The 21,598-nt window shown below is 40.2% G+C and overlaps 1 protein-coding gene across 1 annotated transcript in view; it reads left to right on the top strand.

Moving 5' to 3' along the window:
- The window catches only part of cspg4 (chondroitin sulfate proteoglycan 4), a 70,945-nt gene that overhangs the window by 17,456 nt on the left and 31,891 nt on the right, over positions 1 to 21,598 (top strand). The window lies entirely within an intron of this gene.

The raw sequence follows: 21,598 nt of genomic DNA, 5'->3' as shown, positions 1-21,598 counted from the left end.
AGAAGCATATCAAACAGAGGCAGTAAATGTTGGATTTCACAAGCATGTACAGAAGAAATGTGATATATTTGAACGTACTGTATTACAAAGTCAGTGTTATTTATTGTCAAATAGATGTATGTATTTTGGGATTGCAGCCGATCTTTATCTTTATTCTTGCTCCGTATTTTTAGTTGGAAGGACGGCTTATTGTGACAGCTCTGAGAACATGGCATGTTGTTAAGTGCTCAGAGCACCAAAGGCTTGAAGTAACACATATATAATGATGTTGAAATGGCTCAAATGCTTCAAATGTTTTTTTTTTCTGTAGTTGCATAGCAACGGCTGAGAGCATCAATGTCCCTTAGCAGTTGTTCAACACTGCAGCTAAAAGAGAGGTGATCGGTGTACTCGGTGTTGTTCCCCATGGACAAACAGTACAGCACTTTTTGTTCAGTTGTCTTCTAAAATACATCCACACTATATCCATAGTTTGTATGTGCCTAACTACAGCTTCTCATTGAACATGACTGTTGCAGTTAGTGCTGCCACATCAGATAACTGACGCAGTTAAATATATAACACATTATTAAGGTCTTATGAAGCTGCTGTCGCACAGAAAGTGATGCTATTGGAAACAAGACCAACGCCCTGACACTACGCCAAGGCCTTCTGGTTAAACAGCGGATCAGAAACCTCCAGAAGGAGCCCTTTTGCCCAAAATACATCTTTTGCTGCTCACCAGAAAATCCCCTCCTCCCACTGGGTATACTGCGTACTTTCTATTTGACTCTTTCTTTCCATTTGTACTTTCCTTTGCTGCACTTAGTCAAGTGTTGTTGGAGCAGATTTTTGAGGACACAAAGACTGCTTTTACAGTAGCCATCTGAAAAATAACTCCCGTTGCCATTTGTTTAGTTTGCTTTTTTGGAGGGGAGGCGGTTTTCTCCACAGCCTGGGTTGGATGGCTCCCCCCGTTTGCAACAGAGTCGCCTTGCAGCTTTAAAATGTTTAAAAAAAGAGCTTTAGTCTTCTAGATCCAAAACCACCTCAAAGCTTGGCAGAGCTAAAGGACAAACGCAGTAAACGTAGCAAACACATTCCATGTCATCAGCTACGCAAAACAGTACTGGTTGTGCTTGCAAGGCTGTGTTTTTGTGAACTAAACCCATGTGTGCAATTCAGTTTTTCCAAATGGTAAGATAACTTATTGCACGTCTCTCACTCACCACACCCCATATGTTCACAGTATGTTTGTTTATCATGTGGCAGAACCATTAATGGTGATATATTCTCCATATGGCAGGTGTGGAGGGTGATGAGCACTTCAGAGATAAGGAATTTTTCAACACTTAGCGACACACGGCTTCACATTCATGTCATTAGGTACATTCACAATGGGGCATATCTTGCTCAAAGGCACCTCATTGGACCTTTTCAGTGGGAGGAAACGGCATTACTCAACCCCCAGCTCATTCGGGGATTCAAACTGACATCCCTGCAGTCATAAACCCTCCTCTATAACCTTCATGCCACCAGCACATGCATATGCTTTTGCTTAATTAGGAGGTCCTTTATCTGCATCAAAGGCTGTGTGTTTGCGTCGGTTTTTGCCTGAGTGGATTGAATTGAGCATGTCTGTGGCTTACTGATCGGATTCTGTATGTGTGAGTTTTCATGTGTGTGGCCATCTGAAGCATAAAGACAGATGGATGAGTCGTACATTTTAAGCTTCTCACGTATGTCTATGCAAATACATTCAGTCCTGTTGTTTTATTTTTATCCATATTTATGTCCTTTGTTGTTCTGTGAAAAACTTTTCAATAAAAATGCCAAACATATGGTTTAGAAATTAATTTAAATGTCTCCCAATAATGACGATCATGTAGTTTACCAGTTGATCTGTGCAATGACAGCCAAACATCATTCTGCATTAACAAATATGTAGAGCAAGACTATCATTATTGCAAATTATTGAAGGGGTTTAATTTTTATAATGACCTGCTCACTCACTTGCTTATTACATGGCTACTTACCATAGAAATCAACAATTTTTTAACAAAATATTGATTAAAAAATGATTTTATTACATGCTTTTATCTGGTCCTCCAGAGTCTATGATCAGAATTTGCATCCAAATGGTCTGTTAGTTCTGATTATTCATCATGGCTGTGTAATAAATTCAAATAAAGAACTTACTGAGAATAACCTGTGCTGGATGCACCACACCCTTCATATGACTCAAAGAGGAAGGAAAAAAAATGCCTTGCTGCTTTTAAAACAAACTGCTGACCATACTGCCTTAAGTACTCAGCCTCATTTGTCTGAGAGCAACAGCCACACACAAAGCCAACTATTTGTAGTGATGGCTTGTTCACCATTAATTACGTTGCCATCGCCGAACACTTGCACATTAGTCAATTAACTGGAATGTTAACTAATCTCTGCAGGTGGGCTGCCAATATTCTGAAAAGGGTGGCTCTTTATTTTTAGCGGTTTCATTTTAAAGGCACAAAGCAGAAATGAATTGCCTGGAAATGCTACATCAGAGAGGCGAGAATGGGAGGTGTTCTTTATTTTGTGGAGCCAGGTTTTCTTAGACTGAGACTGCTGATCTTGAATTTCCAACCTTCTCCTACCTCCTGACATCAACATATGTGTTGCTTTGGATGTTATTTGCCCAAAAAAGCAACGTTTGTGGATGTGTCAGAATTTGTCAGAAAACTTACCATCTCATGATCCCCTCAAATTCTGTTAAAATTGAACTATTTGAACATTTTCACCATCAAACCAGCCAAAAGAGGCTCTCCGCCTTTTTTTTGTTGTGAGACTTTTTCTTGTTATTAAGTTTGGTTTAAGTTTGGGTGCAAGCGCTCAGCGGTCTTAAAATTGGTTCAAAGGGACTGAGTCACTGAAATCAAAGGAAGAAGACTGCACACACCAAAGGAGATAGAGATGATATCATCACCCACACACATGATGGGAAAAAGTGCGTGATAATGAGTCTTTCTGAATGTCTGACCCTAATAAGAGTATAATCGCATTGGGAGCTATGAAATCATGTGTTCACCCATTAGCAAAAGGAACACACTTCTCAGTCTCTCCGATTAGTCCAAGAAGCTCCCAAAAGGGCCGTTAGCATGCACACTCGAGAACGTATTTAAATCCAGAGGAATTTTAATTACAGAGATAGCTTTCAACTGGGTTAGCTTGTGTTGTTTGGATGGTTAATTAATGGTTTTGTAAGCTGTTTTTATTTCATCTGCAAACTCAAACCGGAATAAACAAGCAGACAAGAACATCACAGGTGATGTTGGTGCATCTTTTTTATAATAAAAACCCACTTAAACATATTTACCATATTATACTAGCCAGTCATAGAGCTTTAAGTGCTTGAATCCAGTCTCCATTTCACACGCATTGATGGTGTTTTCAGAGACAAGGCTGTTGAATGTCTGCCACTGTTAAAGATCAGTTGATTGACTGATCGGTCGACTGATTTAAACACTTCACAGTATGTGAAAAAAATTGGACTTTGTAATTTGTTTATCTCATGTTTGAGGCTGTGACAGACCCAAGACGTTTTACAGGAAGCGTGTAGCCAGCTTGACAGATCATCCAAATCTGTGAAATACTCAAAAAACTAATCCTCGTATTTATGATTATCATATCCGCTGGCATCGAACTTGATCTCCCTGTGAGGTATGGGATGTGAAATATGCATGTTCAGACCATGTGGTGCATCAGTTCTCACACATATTGACATTCTGCGACATTTGCTTACTTAGCGGGTAAGCACCAGTGAACACATCTGCAGATGGTTTATGTTTGGCTTTGCGACTGTCGGAGGCCTCCTGTCCTGTGTTTCCCCATGTTTTACAGGTGAAAGTAGATCATTTTTACTTTAATGAGGCGAAAAAAACAGAACAGAAAAGTTTAATCTTCACAAATTTTTCCTCTTCCCACACGAGCCAGATGATACATGAAGTATGATAATTCCCTTTTTGGGAAAAGTTCAGGGAGTTTTATAGGGCCAACATTCAGGCAACAACTAATGAATCACAATGAACTTCCCTGATACAGGTGTGGAAGAGGGATTTCTGCAGGAGGTCAAAAGAGGTGTAACAGAGAAAGTCTGTCTGAAGCCCTGTAAACCCAAAAAATCTTACCTTAAAAAGGGGATTATCACCATTCTCCTCAATTTTGGATGTTAGGCTCCATGATTGAGAGCAAGGTTTTTTGACACAGATTGAAGTGCTTCTGTCTACTGTGAGAAGGAATATAAAGGCACTTGAGTTTATTCTAACCATGATTAACTCTGTAATAGCCCTTAACACACTCACTGGGATTGTGAATGAGCTGAGAAAGTAACAAAGTCATCCACCAATAGACATTGATACGAGTGAATCACTGTGAAATCTCTGTACTGTTTAATGTTACATTAGACTAGTTGTTACTGAACATGCACATATCAATGTCTTATTCAACTAATGTGACTAAAGTGGGACTTAAACAGAGAGGGATATCAGTAAATGCAGAAGTGAAATTGTGATGTTGGGTTTATGGAACTTTTCTGGGCCGTTTTTCTGATGTACTGTGATGCCACTCCCTTTTTAAACACTCACTTCAACTCTGTGCATATTTTAGACTCATAAGATTTATATTTTAAGGAATTTTGGTGAAGCTCAACCTTTTGTTATAACTACTACAGTTCTTTGTTGTATCCTGGAAGACCTGTCCATCTAGTCAAGACAACCTACATAGCCTCTCTGCACATCCTGATATCTTAATGAAAAAAGCAACTGTCGAGATTGTTATCTTGTTACACTAGTCTCGAAGGCATGGAATAAGAAACTGAGGACATCACTTCTTGTGGAAAAACATGCACTGACTAAAGAGGAGGCATTGTTAATTTCCTGTGTCCTTAAGATACTGTAAAATTCAGCTCTGGGGATAGAAACTTAAGAGCAAAATCCAAACATTCTTAATAAACAGCAGTCTGTCCAGAAAAAGTTCTCTTTTGCCGCACGTATCATTTTTTACATCCTTTGATATTAAGCGATGACAGAACAGCTGGTGCAGCTTACTGACTTCTGAATACCAAAGTTAGTAGTGGTACCGGTCAGCACTCAAAGTCTATATAGCCTTAAATATAAAATAGAAATGATACATCAGAGGCGAACCAGTACACGTACTGTACAGTACTGTTTAATTGACCTTTAAGTCTGTTATACCAGACATGTGGTCAAGGGGCCATTGTCTGTGCCAAATGGCAGCATGTTAAGCACATGTCCATAAAACATTAGGAGGGAAATGGAGAAGAAAGAAGGTGAAGGACATAACATTAGCTCCAGAAGGACAATTATGTGTAATAGCACCATCATGACATCCAGAGCTCTCCTCCATAATGAGTAGGAGCAGAGAACTATTTGATGAAGTTAATGTACATATTATAAACAAGTATGACTTTATGTGCATGTATCAAACTGAAAAAAATGCCATAAAACATTAGGAGGGAAATGGAGAAGAAAGAAGGTGAAGGACATAACATTAGCTCCAGAAGGACAATTAGTGTAATAGCACCATCATGACATCCAGAGCTCTCCTCCAGAATGAGTAGGAGCAGAGAACTATTTGATGAAGTTAATGTACATATTATAAACAAGTATGACTTCATGTGCATGTATCAAACTGAAAAGGTCCCACATTTGATTGTATACTGAAATTACACACATAAATTTAACACATTGTTGTCCCTTCCAAGTGTTTTTCTATCATTAGTTCAGCATCTAAACAGGGATTATATTTCAACAAAATAACAATCTCATTTTACGTTTTCCTTATAAAACTCTACTATAGAGTACTTCTCTACTGCTTTCTTTTTTCAGCCTAGGACTAGCTTTTAGCATAACCGAAGAAAATATGCATATTTGTAACATGGTTCTTATCTTAAACAAGATTTGAAATCTGCTAGCAACAGTTGCCATCACATCTGACAAAACACACGGTACCAGCTAGAAATGAGAATCCTTCTTTTGTCTATTTTTGTCTCAAATCGGGGACACATTGTTTACATGTTTGCCAGGAATTTCGAGGAGATGAATCTGCCACCATAATTATAAACTGCCTTTATGCAGCTCTACAATGGAAAGCTTTACAGGCATAGCAACAGTAACTACAGGCCACATTGATTAGCCAAATGTCAATTGATAGGATCTCTGCGTTAACTGTCAGCCTGCTCACCACAAAAAAATAATGTTGGCATTGTACGTTTTAGCAGACTACAGAAAAGTTGCTATTTAACATTTTTGGCACTCTTTGATGTCTGTATGTGATGTACCGGGCTTTCAGCTGACTCCAATGAAAAATTATAGACGTTACTGTATATGTCACATACAGGGAGGAGTTCCCTTCCATTTGAGGGTGAAACTTAATAACATAACAGACAGAATAATTATTATAACCACAGCTACGATCTTTTCCTAAACCTATCCATGTAGTTCTGATGCCTAAACTTAAGTAATGTTCATAGTTTTAGTTTGAATTCACCACGCTATGTGGCACCGAACAACCCACGTTACATATACTTTCTTATAAAGCGAGTCACATCTTCATATAGGGATAGGCTATAATGAAGTAGAAAGCAGATTATTGCTAAATTTGGTCTCATATGTATTCAGGCTGTCCTCATTCACTGTTCTTACATATACCAACAAAAATTGATGTATTTTCCAGTAGAACCGGTAACGGTTTACATCATATTTCATAAGATATCATACAAATTGTTGTGCATATGTTTTCATAAGATTCATAAATATGATATGAGGTGCTCATTCTAAGCTAACAGTTTCAGGTGATTATACTGTACACTTAAGAAAACATAATATAACTATCATATTTCATTTTTGCCAATAGACCCCCTTCATCCTACACACTGCTTCTTCAAAACATTAAAAAAACATTCAAACAATCAATATCTGGATGCATGAAATATACTTTTGAACCTCTGGGGTTTGTGTTTACCATGGTTTCCTCTATCAGGTTCTGTTCTGTTTTCAGCTACAGTCATCATTGATTTTAGTCATTTGTTTTAGTCTTCAGTCAAGACAGTGACTCTGTCTCAATGGAGCTTTTGTCTCTAGCAGCGAATAAAACCCACACTGCTAACTTCTCCTTTCACCAGTGCTCAGTTGATGATCTCTGTTTTTCTCCCATTCGCTCTCATTGAAACTGTGTTTCAACATTGCGCTTCTCCAACCTCAAAATTCATCAAAGTCTGGCAACCATGTCAATACTCTCCATACAAAGCTGGCAAAAAGCCATCTAGCGTCTCGATGTGATGAACAAATGGGTTCATAAATCTAAATATAGTAGAGGTGCTGTCAGCGTTGTATGTAATACTATGTGTAGCCATTTGGGTATGATGCTCAAAGTCTGTGCAAGCCATCTGTGCCTATGGCATGTCTTATATGATCAAATTACTCACCCATGTGTGGCACTTTCATCAGTACAGGTAATTGTGCCGTGGCAAGATTAAAGATTTGTCTAAAGATGATGGATGAAAGTCTCACAGGATGCACACAGTTTGGATTAGCAGTTACATTCGAACACAGTATACAAGTTTAAAGAACATGTGCCCCAAAACTTAAACCAGGTAAATATTAATGGATGTTATGATAGTTTATTGATGAAGCAGCCTTGAGACACCAAAGCCTGAAGACAGTTGATAAATGTCAGCAGAATGGCCTAGTCGCCTGAATGCAGATGTGGAGAGCATAAGTTCCATCAAAGGTAGTTTATGTGAGTTGCACTTTGCTGCACAGTCTTGTTGAGGCTCCAAAATGCAAAAAAATGTTGTTTCTTTTGTTTGTTTATTTTCTCGTTGTTTTTTTTAACATTTTAGAATATCCTCCAAACCCCTAAGGGAAAGGGACACCTCACATTCTCGTCTTCTTTTAAGCCATAAGTTAGATGGATATCTTATTACGTATTGAGCAGTAAACACTATTACACTAGCCCAATACCGACTATAATGAAGCTTTTCAATTTATACTATAATTTATAACACTAATATTACATATAATGTATGCATATCTGTTTATGCTTGTTCTGTGCCCTGCGTGGAGGTGGCTACCACGACATTTCATTGTCCAATACTTACATACCTATACGTATAATGACAAAAATAAATCCTTGAATCCATGATAAAGACAAAACATGGTTATATTGTTAGCACTTGACAGCAGCACTTTTCCAAGGTTTCAATAGCCTACCTATGGATAAGATGCATATATGTTCTTGTCGAATGCTAACAAAGTATTTGTCCATTTAGGATATCTTTGTTAAAAGAGAGCAATTGTGAGCAAAACCCTGCACCACAGTAGCTGAATGCATGTGATTAACCGGAAAGGAGTTGATTTGAATTTGAAATTTTTTATCTTTTATCTTTATTGTACTCTTTTTTTTCTACAAACCACATTGGGTAGCTTCAGTTACAGAATTTTGGTGATTGGATATTTCTTACCAAAATGTTCCTTGGGAGTCATTCTCCTTATGTTTTTATGTACACTGACTTGTACAGTACCATCCAAGTCTCTGAAGTGTTCCAACTGCTGATCACATAACATCAGGGCCTCTACATCGTGAAATCATGACCCCCTGAAATATCTAGTTTGAACAAAAGTAGTGTTCCTAACTTCTGATTCTTCTAACCGAACCTTGTAATCTTGGATTTATGCGTCATAGTTTCTGAACATATCTGAAGGCTACACTCAGCTGTCACAGACAATTAATCCCTGTATCCAGTGTTCAGGCAATTTAGACAGATCTTTGACTGCAGTACAGTAGCTTCACTTCCAGGACACACCTCCATAAATCAGTCCTGTAGTTGAGAAGCAGTCAACTCTAAAAAAAAAAAAAAAAAAGCTGCACTGATACGCTGTCATCCTCCAAATGGGTGGTGCAGTACGGGAGGGAATATTATTTCTCCTCAGTCATCTGTAATACATGATCGTTTCAAACAAAATGATGAGCATTTAGTTGAATCAGCCATGCACATTGTAGGGTTACACAAAAGAAGATTAAGAGCAACTTCTCTAAGATAAAATGAAGAAATAACACTTTAATCAGTCGGAGGCAAAGAGGTGCATTGATCGTAATTACATCTGTTGGATAGATGGAGAAGTAGCTGGAACAACAGCCCATTCAAACTCATGGCTCTTGTTATCGTCTAAATGGAAATTGGATGTAATAAGGGCCTTGTCTGTCTATCTACGGAAGTTCTGTGCCAACTTACAGGAGCAGCAAAAAGAAAATCAGATGTACACTCTTTGTACTACTTATATATTCATTTTCAGCCTCCCAGAAGCACGCTTCCCATTTTCTCTCAGTCTTTTTCATCATTTCTTTCTTTCTGAACATGTTGTCTGTCTAATTTTTTCTGACGTATATTTTTCTGCTTTCTGTCTTCGAGCCATCCCCGAGGTTCAGCAAGCTATGATGCACATGAACTCGTGGCAGTGACTCATGACCCTTGTCACAAGTTACTGTTTCTCTTAGGACTTTCACACATAAAACCAAAGAGACTGTCTTTGCCAGAAAGAAGGACAGCATTGGTTGTTTGTTCAAATGCTTATGACGATCTCTGTTCACGTTTTCCTGATGAATGACCTTTTAGGAGGTCATGCAAATAATGACTATCCTGCCAGTAGCAAAGGTAGACGTAGAGTCACTTTGTATTCAACCACAAAACCTTGTATCTGCGCTTTACTGTCTTAAATTATACCTTTGGATTCTAGGGAGAATGCAGCCAGAGTAGAACTTTCCCACCCTACTTTTATCCTGGATTGTAGTGGCCGAGATGGATGGTTCTGTCTCAAATGTTGAAATTTGGAAGTGAATAAAGGGCTTCCAGGTGAAACAATGACTGCCAGCCATATTGGCTGTATTTAAACCTTGAGTAAAGGTGTCTGTGAGCAGCTATAAATGCAGAACTTGTCGATCTAAACAGAATTCAGTAGGCATGGGGAATTTTATGTATTTTTTGACAGGAAACAAATATCTGCTGAATTTGTTATCAGCAACTGCAAAGCCTTTGTTTTGAGAACCATGACAGATGGCTGTAAATAAAAAGAATTTCATTTTTTTTAACCGCAAGGTGAAGGTTGGTGCTGCCATCATAGATTACACTGTTGGACTTCTGTGGCTACATCTGTACACAGTGCAGCTGCCAAAGGGCGTGAGTTATGTACAGTAAACAGTGGCTTGTGTTAGAGGATGCATGTTGCCACGACGTCCCTCCAGGCTCACTGTGGTGTGCAGAGTGGCTGCTGTCAGTGAATGATTTGGCAGGGACGCAGAGTTCGTTTCCCCGGGGGAAATTTTGCGGCCACATGTTTAGGCCATTATCACAGATGTGGCATGAGTGTTTAGCTTCCAGCATGACCAGTGTTTACGTTAAATGTGTATTCTATGTTGAGGCCTCATATGCCATGTGTAGGCTGGAATGACTTCCCAAGGCAGATGGCACAATTACGTTTTGGACTGAGAAAATTGAGATGTGAAAAAATAGCTGGCTTGTGACCAGAACTTTGACGGTTTGATCCCCAGACCAGCTGAATTAATCTGAAAGGGAGAAGGCAACGAGCAGTGCTTGTTCCCCCATCATTAAAAAAAACAAGAAACGCACCTCCTATTGCATTGTTAGCTTCCAGGTGTGTGTATGTAACTGTGGGGAGCAGGGCGTTTCTGGAAAAAGTCATTCAAACCCAGTGAATCTACTCTGTTTAAAGAAAGGTTAAATAAACCAAGTGCAAGTATTCACATTGGAACAAATACCCACTGGTGTCATTTAAAACCTTTTCAAATAATCATTACTGTTTTCATCACACGTTTTTCTGTATTTCTCTACAATTTTTATTGTTTTCTTATGGATGCTTTTTCTATATTTGCTATCCACTTTGCTGCTGTAATAAGGAAATTTCTCCTTTGTGGCACTAATAAAGGAATACATTATCTTATCTTGTCACCGCTGTAAAAAAAATTATAATATGAAGCTACTTAGATTAAGGGTCCTCACTCCAGCTCAGAAATACATTTGTCTGTGGTATAGAGGAGAGAATGAAGCCTGTTTCAAATTCAAATCCCTAAAGTGGGTTCACCCCATGTACTGACTACCGCTATTTTCCACTGAAACCAGAGCGATCTATCTTCAAGTCTTCAATAATAAAACCAAACCATGCAAATTGTGGAAAAATTAAACGTCTATACAAGTTGCAGCTGGAACATTAGAGTACTGTTTATGTTGATTTGCAGTGTTCCCAGGGTCTCCGTATTATAGGCTGTTTATTTAAGGGTTGAAAACGGAGAGTAAAGGAAGAATTAGACTAGGACAGAAGGAGCGGAAAGAGAGGTGGAGGGGTGTCAACACTGCTCCTAACTTTTCCCAAATGAGAGTTTGGCTGTTGTAGGATAAAAGTGGCTGGATGGGCTGGGTGGAGTTGGGCGGGCCTCCTTCAACGGTAGCCTGGTGGAAAACAGTTATGTGAATGGCGGGAGACGGTGGGCTGACTCAGCCAGCAGGACATGGAGGAGTAACTGCCAGGTTGTGAGACGTCTAACTCATAGTGGAGAGAGTGACAGAGTGTGTGTGTGTGTGTGTGTGTGTGTGTGTGTGTGTGTGTGTGTGTGTGTGTGTGTGTGTGTGTGTGTGTGTGTGTGTGTGTGAGTGTGTGTGTCTGTGTGTGTGTGTGTGTGTGTGTGTGTGTGTGTGTGTGTGTGTGTGTGTGTGTGTGTGTGCTCATGGCCACTAGTGTGTGCATGGGTGAGTGTTTATGTTTGAACCATGTACTTCTGTCTTTGGGTGTGTGCACTGGAATAGTTTAGAGTAACCCCGGCTGATGGAAGCATTTGAGAGCAAGCATCTGGATAAAGCATTTCTCTGGGCCTAAATTCAGCAGAGTTAAGCGCGAGAGAGAGAGAGAGAGGTGTCTCCAGGGTTTGAGAGGAAGGGGTGAGACTGTGAGGTGATGTGGGGAGGGGAGGGGGGTTCAGTCTGAGCTGGAGAGGGTCAGTCTGGTTGTGTGTGCCTTCAGCTGGTTCTCATTATGGGGCTAATGTGACGCTCTGATCTCAAACACACACTGACTTTGCAGACCCAGGTTAAAGCCGGATATGGGTTTTGGGAGGCCCCTTCACTGCAGCTTCTGTATCACAGTTTCCCTCCTTGGAGCACAGCAAGACTGAAGGCCTCATTTATAGAAAGGCCTCACTATCAAATTCAGTCGTGGAAAAGTGTGTAGCTATGACATTGGAAACTGGTGTGAAAGAGCCTCTAGACGTGAAAAGAGTGTGAGGTTTACATGAGGTGAGAAATAGGAGAAGTTTATGATGTTTTGTTTTTGTTTTTTATTGTTTTGCATGCTTTAAAACTGAACTCAACATAAAACAAAACTAGTACTTTTGTGAGACCACATAAAATATCAGAGGTACCGAAACTTGGTATGCTCAGTGACATTCAAACACTTCTTTACTTATTGTTTGCCCAAACACTTATTACGCACTTGAACTCGAAATCAAAGTTAAGTCAATTCTGGGGGCTTTTTTGGTCAATAGACTGCATTTATATAACACTTTGATACCTTAGCAAACAAAGCACTTCACAAATTGCCTCTCATTCACACACACACACACACACACACACACACACACACACACACACACACACACACACACACACACACACACACACACACACACACACACACACACACACACACACACACACACACATACACATACACGCACACATACACTCACACACACACACATACTCACACACACACACTCACTCACACACTCACTCACTCACTCACCCACACACACAAACAGAGACACACACACCAAACACACAGGCACACACACTCACTCACTCACTCACACACACACACATATAAAGAACTTGGGGTTAGGGTCTTTCTCAAAGACACTTTTACAGGTTTTGTTGTAAAACATATTAATTCTTCTCAAAATAAAGTCACCAAAAAGTATTGTTGTAGTATCTGTACCAAAACTTTGGTATTGTGTCAGTAAAGGCATCAAAGTCTACATAAAATCTTCCAACATTTTTTAATAAATGAGACCCCGATGAGAGATAAATACAAAAATAGAAAAAGACAAGAAAAACAGAAAGAGAGTCTGTGAATTTACGAGATCTGTCTGGGAAATATTTGGAACCCTTTCAGCATCCAAACTTAAACCCCATTTCTATCAAGTGTTCCCCTGCATCGGTTCGGACCCCAGCTGAGCAAGGTTTTTAGGGGTCCAGGGTCTTAAATCTCTTTCCCCGTGCTGACGTTTAACAGAATGATTTATGACAGTGAGCAGCTACTCGGCAAAGCCTTTTCCAGCCCACTGAAAAGCCAATGTCATGCTGATAATTAGCGGTGGAGTGACTGATGCCTACACTCGTTCTCATAACTGCAGCCATAAGGACACTGAATGGAGCTATTGATATGTCCAAAATGACTGTTAACGGTGAATGAGGCAGACCTAGAAAGAATTAGGATGAGAGCAAACATGCAGACATACCTTTTCAACACTCACAAAAAAAGTGTCATGTTGGAAACTTACGAGACCAAACCCTAGTGCTCTTGCTCTCTGTTCATTCATACTTAAAATAAGGACAGAGGCCTCAGGCGCTCTCAGTAGTGTGCAGCAGCATACCGTTCATATGATGGAAACATTCAAACCCACACAAAAACCTCAAGAGCGTAGTTTTCCGACATTAAGTGAAGTACCAGGAATTGTAGAGGTGCATTTGAGTCAAAACACTGGTACACAGGCTACATAAATAATGTGTTACTGCTCTACTAAAGCTGGGGAAAAAACTAATTCAGAACTAAAGGAATACTTCACTTCACTGATAATATATGTACCTTCAAATATTTGTGCTCTCTTCAGTGCTCTGAACCAAAAAGTTTGACATTTGGCGAAATACACTCATTGTTTTTCTTGCCAAGAGTTGAAAAGTCAGAACATCAGTAGCACTCTCATGCCTGTATGGAGCTGGAGCCTTCAGCCTTACTCTGCCTAGCCAACTCATCAAATAAGGCAGCATGGTCCGTGGCCCTCAGCATTCGATTCCAATGCTAAAGGCACCCTTCAGATTTTCTTTCAACTTACTCCAAAGTAAACCCATTTCCTGCGATAATAACAAAGCCAAGGGCAGAGGTCGTGGTGGATGTATAGGGCAAGTAAACACAGGACTTTCACCTGAGAAACTGTTGTTCGTGTGACAAACAAAAAGTTAAAGTTGACCTATTTTAACTAACGTAACATTCGTAAGTTAAGAAGCATACCTATTTTAACTCAAGCCATAAACCTATTCCTAAACCCAACCAAGCAGTTTTGTTTGAATTCACAGTGTTAATCAAGTGAAGTCGTTCGGACTACCCTGCATGTTGACAATTGATGCCAAGAGGTCCTGACGATGCAGACGTTGGGAGTGAGAATGTGTTGGCCTAGCTCAGTGGTACCCAAACCTTTTCTGCATTGGTGCTTCGTCATATTTTCTTGTCTTTGTTTTGGTAGTTGTGAAGACCCATCGTCTGCTTTACCTGTCAGTCCTTTCACAAATGGCAGTCCTTTTCTCACTTATGTTTAGCATTTTATAGTTTTATAACACAAACCGTTTAGTTTAGTTTAGTCATTTGACATGTGAGTGAAAGAACCCCAGGTCACACAAAATGTTAAAGATAACACATTTAAGTCCTAGACATATCAGACGTTAATATGTCATCCTTAACATTTTATAGCTTGGATAGTTAATTACTTTTAAGTTAATCTAGTTACAATGGATTCCAATTGGAACCCCAAGTCACACAAAAACACATCAAAATGCCTTTGAGACCCTTTAAATAATGCCTTCAGTATAATCTGCATCGATATTCACATTCATTATGTTCCCAGCATTCATTGCTTTACCAATAAATTGCTGGATATGCTGCTTTCAGTGGAGCTTTAGAGTTATGAGGCATAGATAGACTCACATAAGGAAGAAGTGTTTTTAGCTTTTGTTTGTTATGGAGAAACAAATAAGTGTTGCTATGACTGAAGTAGCAAGCTACAGTTATAAAAGCTTCATCTACCAATTTGCAAGCAAGACACTGTAGAAATTATGGAAGCTGATACAATTTAGGGGGACAGAGTGTACAAGTCTTGAAAATCTCTTAAACTGAGTTGAATTATATCATAGGAAAATGAGGGTTTCAAACCGGTGGCCTAAAATAACCAATATTATACATCATTACAACAATGGGACACAGTCCCACTTTGCTCTCCCATTTAATGTTGACATTGTAAATTTTAGAAATGTAAGTGGTTGTACTTAAGTGCTGTCTAATTTCCTGCTGCAATTCCCTTGGACCATCGATGCCGTGGAACAGGGCAGTTGTGCGTTACATGCAGTGCTCTCACTTCTGTAGAAGTAATTTAGGATCATGAAAATCCTTTATTAATCTTTAATTAGATTTATAAGGATAAGTCAGGTATAAGGGTGCAAAAGTACAGCAGCCTTTGTATTATGCCGGATGAGAAATGTATCATTGTAAAAGTCTTAGTCGCTGTTTTGAACTAGTTATTTCCTTCCTGTCCTCTCCCTCGACACACTTTTCACATGGTGCGATTTTACACAGGAATTCATTACTGGTGTGTTAAAATGTCCTTCCACTCAGTCTATAAACAGGCTTGTTCTAGCTGAGGGGAAACAGAGAAAGGCAAAGTTAACGTATAAACAATCACTTGTTAGAACGTTTCTTGCAGTACATGCAAAAGAAAGTGTGTGTGTGTGTGTGTGTGTGTGTGTGTGTGTGTGTGTGTGTGTGTGTGTGTGTGTGTGTGTGTGTGTGTGTGTGTGTGTGTGTGTGTGTGTGTGTGTGTGTGTGTGTGTGTGTGTGTGTGTGTGTGTGTGTGTGTGTGTGTGTGGAGGGAATCCGTTGCTGTGAGGAGGGACATACTGTAGGTTGAAATAGCATAAAGAGGAGGGTCAATCCTCTGATGTCACGGGGGGATTATTTTAACAGGACCCACCCACTGGGACCTTGGCGGTTGATGGCTTCCGTAGCTCGGCTGGGCTGACAGAGGCGCGCTTTGTATTAGCCGGTCATAAACTACAGCAGAGCCCTGAGTCACTACAATGCTTCTGTTCACTGCTGTGTTTGTCTTACAATGTTGTTAGGTAAGTGAGATCATCAGTCTCAAGTCATTATGACCAACAAGTCTTTTAGTTGAGTGTGATGAGCCAATGAATTCGTCACACGCCTTATTCGGTTGGAATATTCGGTTTGTGGAACGATTTAAACTTGTAGCTGAAGCCCAACTTGAAAATGTGAGAATGTCCCATTGTGAAGTTTTGTGAAGTAGGACAACATTTCTTTGTTAGCTGTTCACCTTGAAATACAGTATAGCAAAGTTAACATGAAACTGGAACACAGCCAACATTGGTTGGAAATGTTTTCTCTGGCAGCTGTGCAAGAGAGTGTACAGACCACAAAGAAAGAGTTCTTGGTCAGTTTCCCTAGTATAAAACCGTTATTTTCAAGGATTTGATTGGATGCTGTGTGGTCTTCAGCTACTCCTCTACAACCTTCCACCGCTCTGATTTCCTGTTTTCCATCTCATCTCAATCCAGTGATAAAGGAAAAAGCAGATACCGTGTCCCTCCTAAAAAAAGAAGTTTGCTGTAGAGAAAAAGGCCCTTTCCTTTTCCCTGTATCGTTCTTAAGAAAGTGGGCTTTTCTCACTCATTTTGTATAGAAACCTGGCATTTCAGACCTCACTCTCTCGCACAAACCTAGACAACACGGAGTCTTTCACATCCTTTCCCTCCCTTTTCTCAAAGGTCCATTTTCCTAAACTGAAATTAAATTACACTGCCATTCTCCTTTCACTAGAAAAGGTCATAATTTTTCGTTGCTGCCGCCACCCCTTGTCTGTTGTGTAGGTGCGAGTTTTACAGAGAGGGACACTGAAAAGTTTTAATTATTGCCAGGGAGCAGGCCACCCGCTGAGGCTCCACAAGCCTGTTTTTTTTATGTATTGTACCTCTTCACTCTGGCCAGCGCTGGAGTGTCTCAGAGGGATGCAGACGGTAGGTGGGGATTTGAAAGAGGACTAAAATCATGTTGTGTTTGCTTTCACACTGACATAGTCTGGCCTGAGAAATGGCTCTGTAAAGCTTGTAAAAGTGTGTCCCTGGTGACTGCTGAAAAGTCAGCGGGAAAGGGGAGGGGGGTCCTTATAAAGCAGCGCTGTCAAGGTATGTAGAGTTGTGGCTCTGCTCTCTGTTGTTTAACAGTGCTGGAGTGAGCCGTATTTTTTATACAGACTGCTGTATTCAGAGTCAGGTCTGTAAACACATTGCACCAACATGATCGCCTCCTTTTAAGAGCAGCGAGTGTGCTGTGATCAGTGTGGGAACATAATTTGTTGTTTTCTTTCTGGTTATCCAGCGTCCATAGTGGGAGCATTGTATTTTGCATTCATCTGGATCAACACACAGCTGATTACCAAACAAATACTGAAGTGGCAAATGTTTATCACTGGCGGTTTTCCGATTATCATGAACGTTTTGACACGGTAACATGCCACTGTCCACAGGAATGCTTTGGCAACTTTGTGACCTAGATATACACTATTTATTTGATTTGTCTAATTATGTACCTGCTGCAAGAATTAGGTTCAATGGCAGCATTTTTTTCAGGTTTTCTTAAAGCATGCACTCAGGCCCTGTTTAAAAGGAGACAATCTGGACAGGGAATGCAGAAGTGCCTTTGCATTCTCACTTTTTATTCTCGGTTTAGGCAAGCGTCTTTGGGAGAAAATCTGCGTGCATACGGTGACGCAAAAGTGTTGGAAATTCGATGTCGTGAAGCACTGCCACACAACACCACCAAGAGCTCGAGCATGCATAGTAACTTTCTTCTACTTCTCTCCCAAGTAGCTGAGAGCCATACAGTGTGACAGGGATCTGCAGCCTCCATGGACGTATAAGGCAGCCTCCCACTCAGGCAACTTGAATATCCGGCTGATGGAAATAGTCCGACATGTTAGTTGTTGTTTGCTTGTACTGCAAATGGATGTAACGTAAACACATATAAGCGGCAATCGCCAGCGTGAGCAGATCAGAGCACACTTCTGCGCTTTTATCCCTTGCATTTTTACCCCTTTCTTTTTTAACCGCGAGCATTTTGGTGTAAACATGGCCTCAGAAGGAGGTGGTTGTGATGGTGGGAGTACAAAACAAAAGGCCTTGTGAGTCCTGGATGTTTATGAGGACACACAACAGTGCTTTGGTTAAATTTGAGAAAAAAAAATTATGTTTTATGTCCAATGTTAATGCACAGCAGGTTCTGTCACGCATAACCATAAAAGACATTATTGTCTGTGGAGTTTGCATGTTCTCCTTGTGTCAACATTGGTTTTCTCTGGGTTATCCGGCTTCCTCCCACAGTGTTTGAGGAGGTTAGGTTAAGTGGTGATTCTTTATTCCCTGTAGGTGTGAATGTGAGTGTGAATGGTTGAGTCTCTGTGTTTCTGCCATATGATAGTCTGGCAACCTGTCCAGGGTGTTTTCTTTTCTGGGGCCACCTTTTGTACAGGGCAGCACGATTTCTAAGGCATATCTATTATTGTAGATTAAAGATATGCATCAAATGATTACTTTCATCATTGATTCATCTGTGGAACAGTATATTTTTATAGTATATTTTTGGAACAGTCCTAAATCCAAAGGCATTGGATTTACAGTGGTATTTAGAGCAGAAAGGTAACACATTCTCATATTTGAGAAACTGAAGTAAGCAAATGTTTGGCATTGTTGCTAAATAGATGACAACAGCATATCAAACTTGTTGATCCGTTTTCTGAATTAATCGGGCATATTTATCTCTATTAAATGTCTGATGTACAACTGTTCATAAATATTATAATCCATGTTCCAATAGTCCACTGGGTCATTATCTGTAGACATAACCGGAAAACTAATGTTTATCACAAGCACAAGTGTCATTGACCCCTGTGAGTGATGTAATTGCCCATTCTGGTAATGACCGTGTTGCCATATGGTAAATGCTATTACATCCTTAAAAGCTCTCCAGTTCTATCTATGAACTATGGTTAACAACACCCTATCCTTCACATAATTATATCCAGAAGCCACTATGCCCTGTTGTAACAGACACAGCCCAGCAAAGGAAACAAATGACCAACATAACCACTATTTATAGTAAAGCTAACCACGGTCTAACCATTGGTTACGCAAGTAGGTAGTTTGTTTGGATCTCAGGCAGTGTTACCATGGCAAAATTGTCTTCTGCATAACATTTCGAAAAGTAAATCATATTATCTGAAAGAAATGTGGACCATCATTTTGATAAATAAAACCTTCAGACTGGATGTTTTGCTTGTGATTTAGATATTTTCTTTGATGATAATACAAGCACCAAGAAAGCATCCCAAATCCTCAAATCTTGTCTGTACATCTTCACAATCAATTAGGAAATGCCTGAAGTGACTCTGACTCAACGGCGCAGTCAAGTCACGGGACACAAAGTCGCCTGAATGTCTCTGATCTTCCTGCGCTTGTGGTCAGCATGTCTCTCTTCCCCATAGCTTTTCCGGACATGTGTCGCTAGATTGAGACCAAAAGAGGATGGAGAAGAGGAGGAGGAAAGGGAAAAGAAAGACAACAGGGTAGTTCATTCAGTCACTTGTGAAAGAGAGGAAGACTCAGTTTCCTCAGAGCATTATAAATACAAGCACAGTCAGTCATCAAATTATAGCCATCTGCATTGGCCTGAGACCAGGTTTCTTCTTGATGCACAATAAAGTAGTGTGAGGAGGGGAGTGGCAGCTAAAGGGGATCAGTGACTGTCCTCTCCGGTGGCTAAACCTCCACACAGACTGACTAAGTGTGACAGAAGCTTCACAGCTCCAGCTTACACTCTTAAGGAGCAGGGGTGATCCTTTACAGATAATGATGCTTTGTCAGCAACATCACCTCAGCTAGATCCCATCTCCGCCCATCCCCAAGTCCCTGGAAGATTGATAATGTAGCTGAGTGTTATGTTGCAGTCGTGTGATGCACATTCTCATGCTCATGGTTATGTTTTCCTTTCATCCTGTAGGTGCGAGTAACTTTTCAGGGCATTTGTACAGATAGCATATTTATAATGTGCTTTTCCTACATGAAGCCTATTCTACACAGAGCTTTACATGGCTTAGCTGGGGAACTAATGAATTCTAGGTCCAGGTACAGTGCAGAGAGTAAATCCATTGTGTGTATCATTAGAAAATGTGCTCCTTTTCCTGAAGGCAACAGAAGCAAGCTGAATTTGAACCAGAAAATCCCCGGGCTGAATTGTCTTGGCATCGCTCTCTCCTTCAGGTTTTTATCCCCATGCTCAGTGAACAATCCAACAAAAGCTCGGGTTTAAGATCCATGGAGCTCATTGCGATTTTCTTTGTTAATGCAATTGCCTGTAAGAAAAGATTCTGTTCCCCCATTTTTCACTTTCTGCCTGAAGGCTGCGAACAATTAGCACTTGTCTTTCATTTGGAATACCTTAGCATTACCACAAACTCTCCGAACTGTCCCATGATAGTCCCCTAGCGCAGTCAGTAACAGCTAATGACAATAGCCTCTGACAAGTGACATTTGAAAATGAATAATGTGTAACTGTGATGACTTCATTCAGTTCGGTAACACAAATGCATGTTCAGCTCCATCCTAGTTTTGAAACATCAGGAAGGATCTCATTGTTTTAGTTGGGATAGTTTTCTTTAATTTCTTACCGTTCATTTGTAAGAATTCACACAGTAAAGATGACAAAGTGCACCATGTGATATATGTGATATTTATTTTTGAGCGCTACCACCATAGTGTCTCTTTGGCAACAGGAGACCGGTGCAGTGCAGCAGTGTATAATCGAATGTCTCTGTGTATTTCGCCCTGTGTTGAAACCGTTCATCACTGACTTTGTTTATGACAGAGAAGCCTTGGAACCAATAGCAAACGCCTCTTAGTGATTTTACAAAAGCATGGGCACAATGATAAAAGCTTTCCTTTCATCCTCGCTGACATTAAAACGATTGCCTTTGTTCACATTCCCAGTGTTTGTTGCAGATCTGGGGCTGTAGGGGTTCATTTACAGGATGCAAAAACCAAAGGACAAATGTGCCCTCAAGTCTTTTGAAGTTGGCAGTGCGGCATTAATATAGATGCGATAGAGACACAAGATGCCCTTTAAAGGCACACATACACACACACAGACACCTCTAAACAGAGTCTTGAGAAAAAGCTTTTTCCATTTATAGCTATGAATGGGAATGTTTGGTGTCTTATTTTCTCTGACTCAGTCACGTCTGAGGAGTTATCCTGTAAGACTGGCTCGTGGCATCAAGCCCACCACCCAGCTAGGCTACTGGATGCTACTGTTGATTTTGAAGGAATTTTTTGGCCCTCATGATCGCATAGGAATGTTCTAACTTTGAGACAGCAATGTCTCTCTCTCTCTGCTTCACTATTCCAAATACTCCAAGGCATTAGCATTGTGTTATGAGA

Source organism: Echiichthys vipera, assembly GCF_963691815.1.
Source record: "Echiichthys vipera genome assembly, chromosome: 7".
Lineage (NCBI taxonomy): Eukaryota > Metazoa > Chordata > Actinopteri > Perciformes > Trachinidae > Echiichthys > Echiichthys vipera.
The sequence above is the reverse complement of the archived record's forward strand: the minus strand, read 5'-3'. Positions and strand labels throughout refer to the sequence as shown.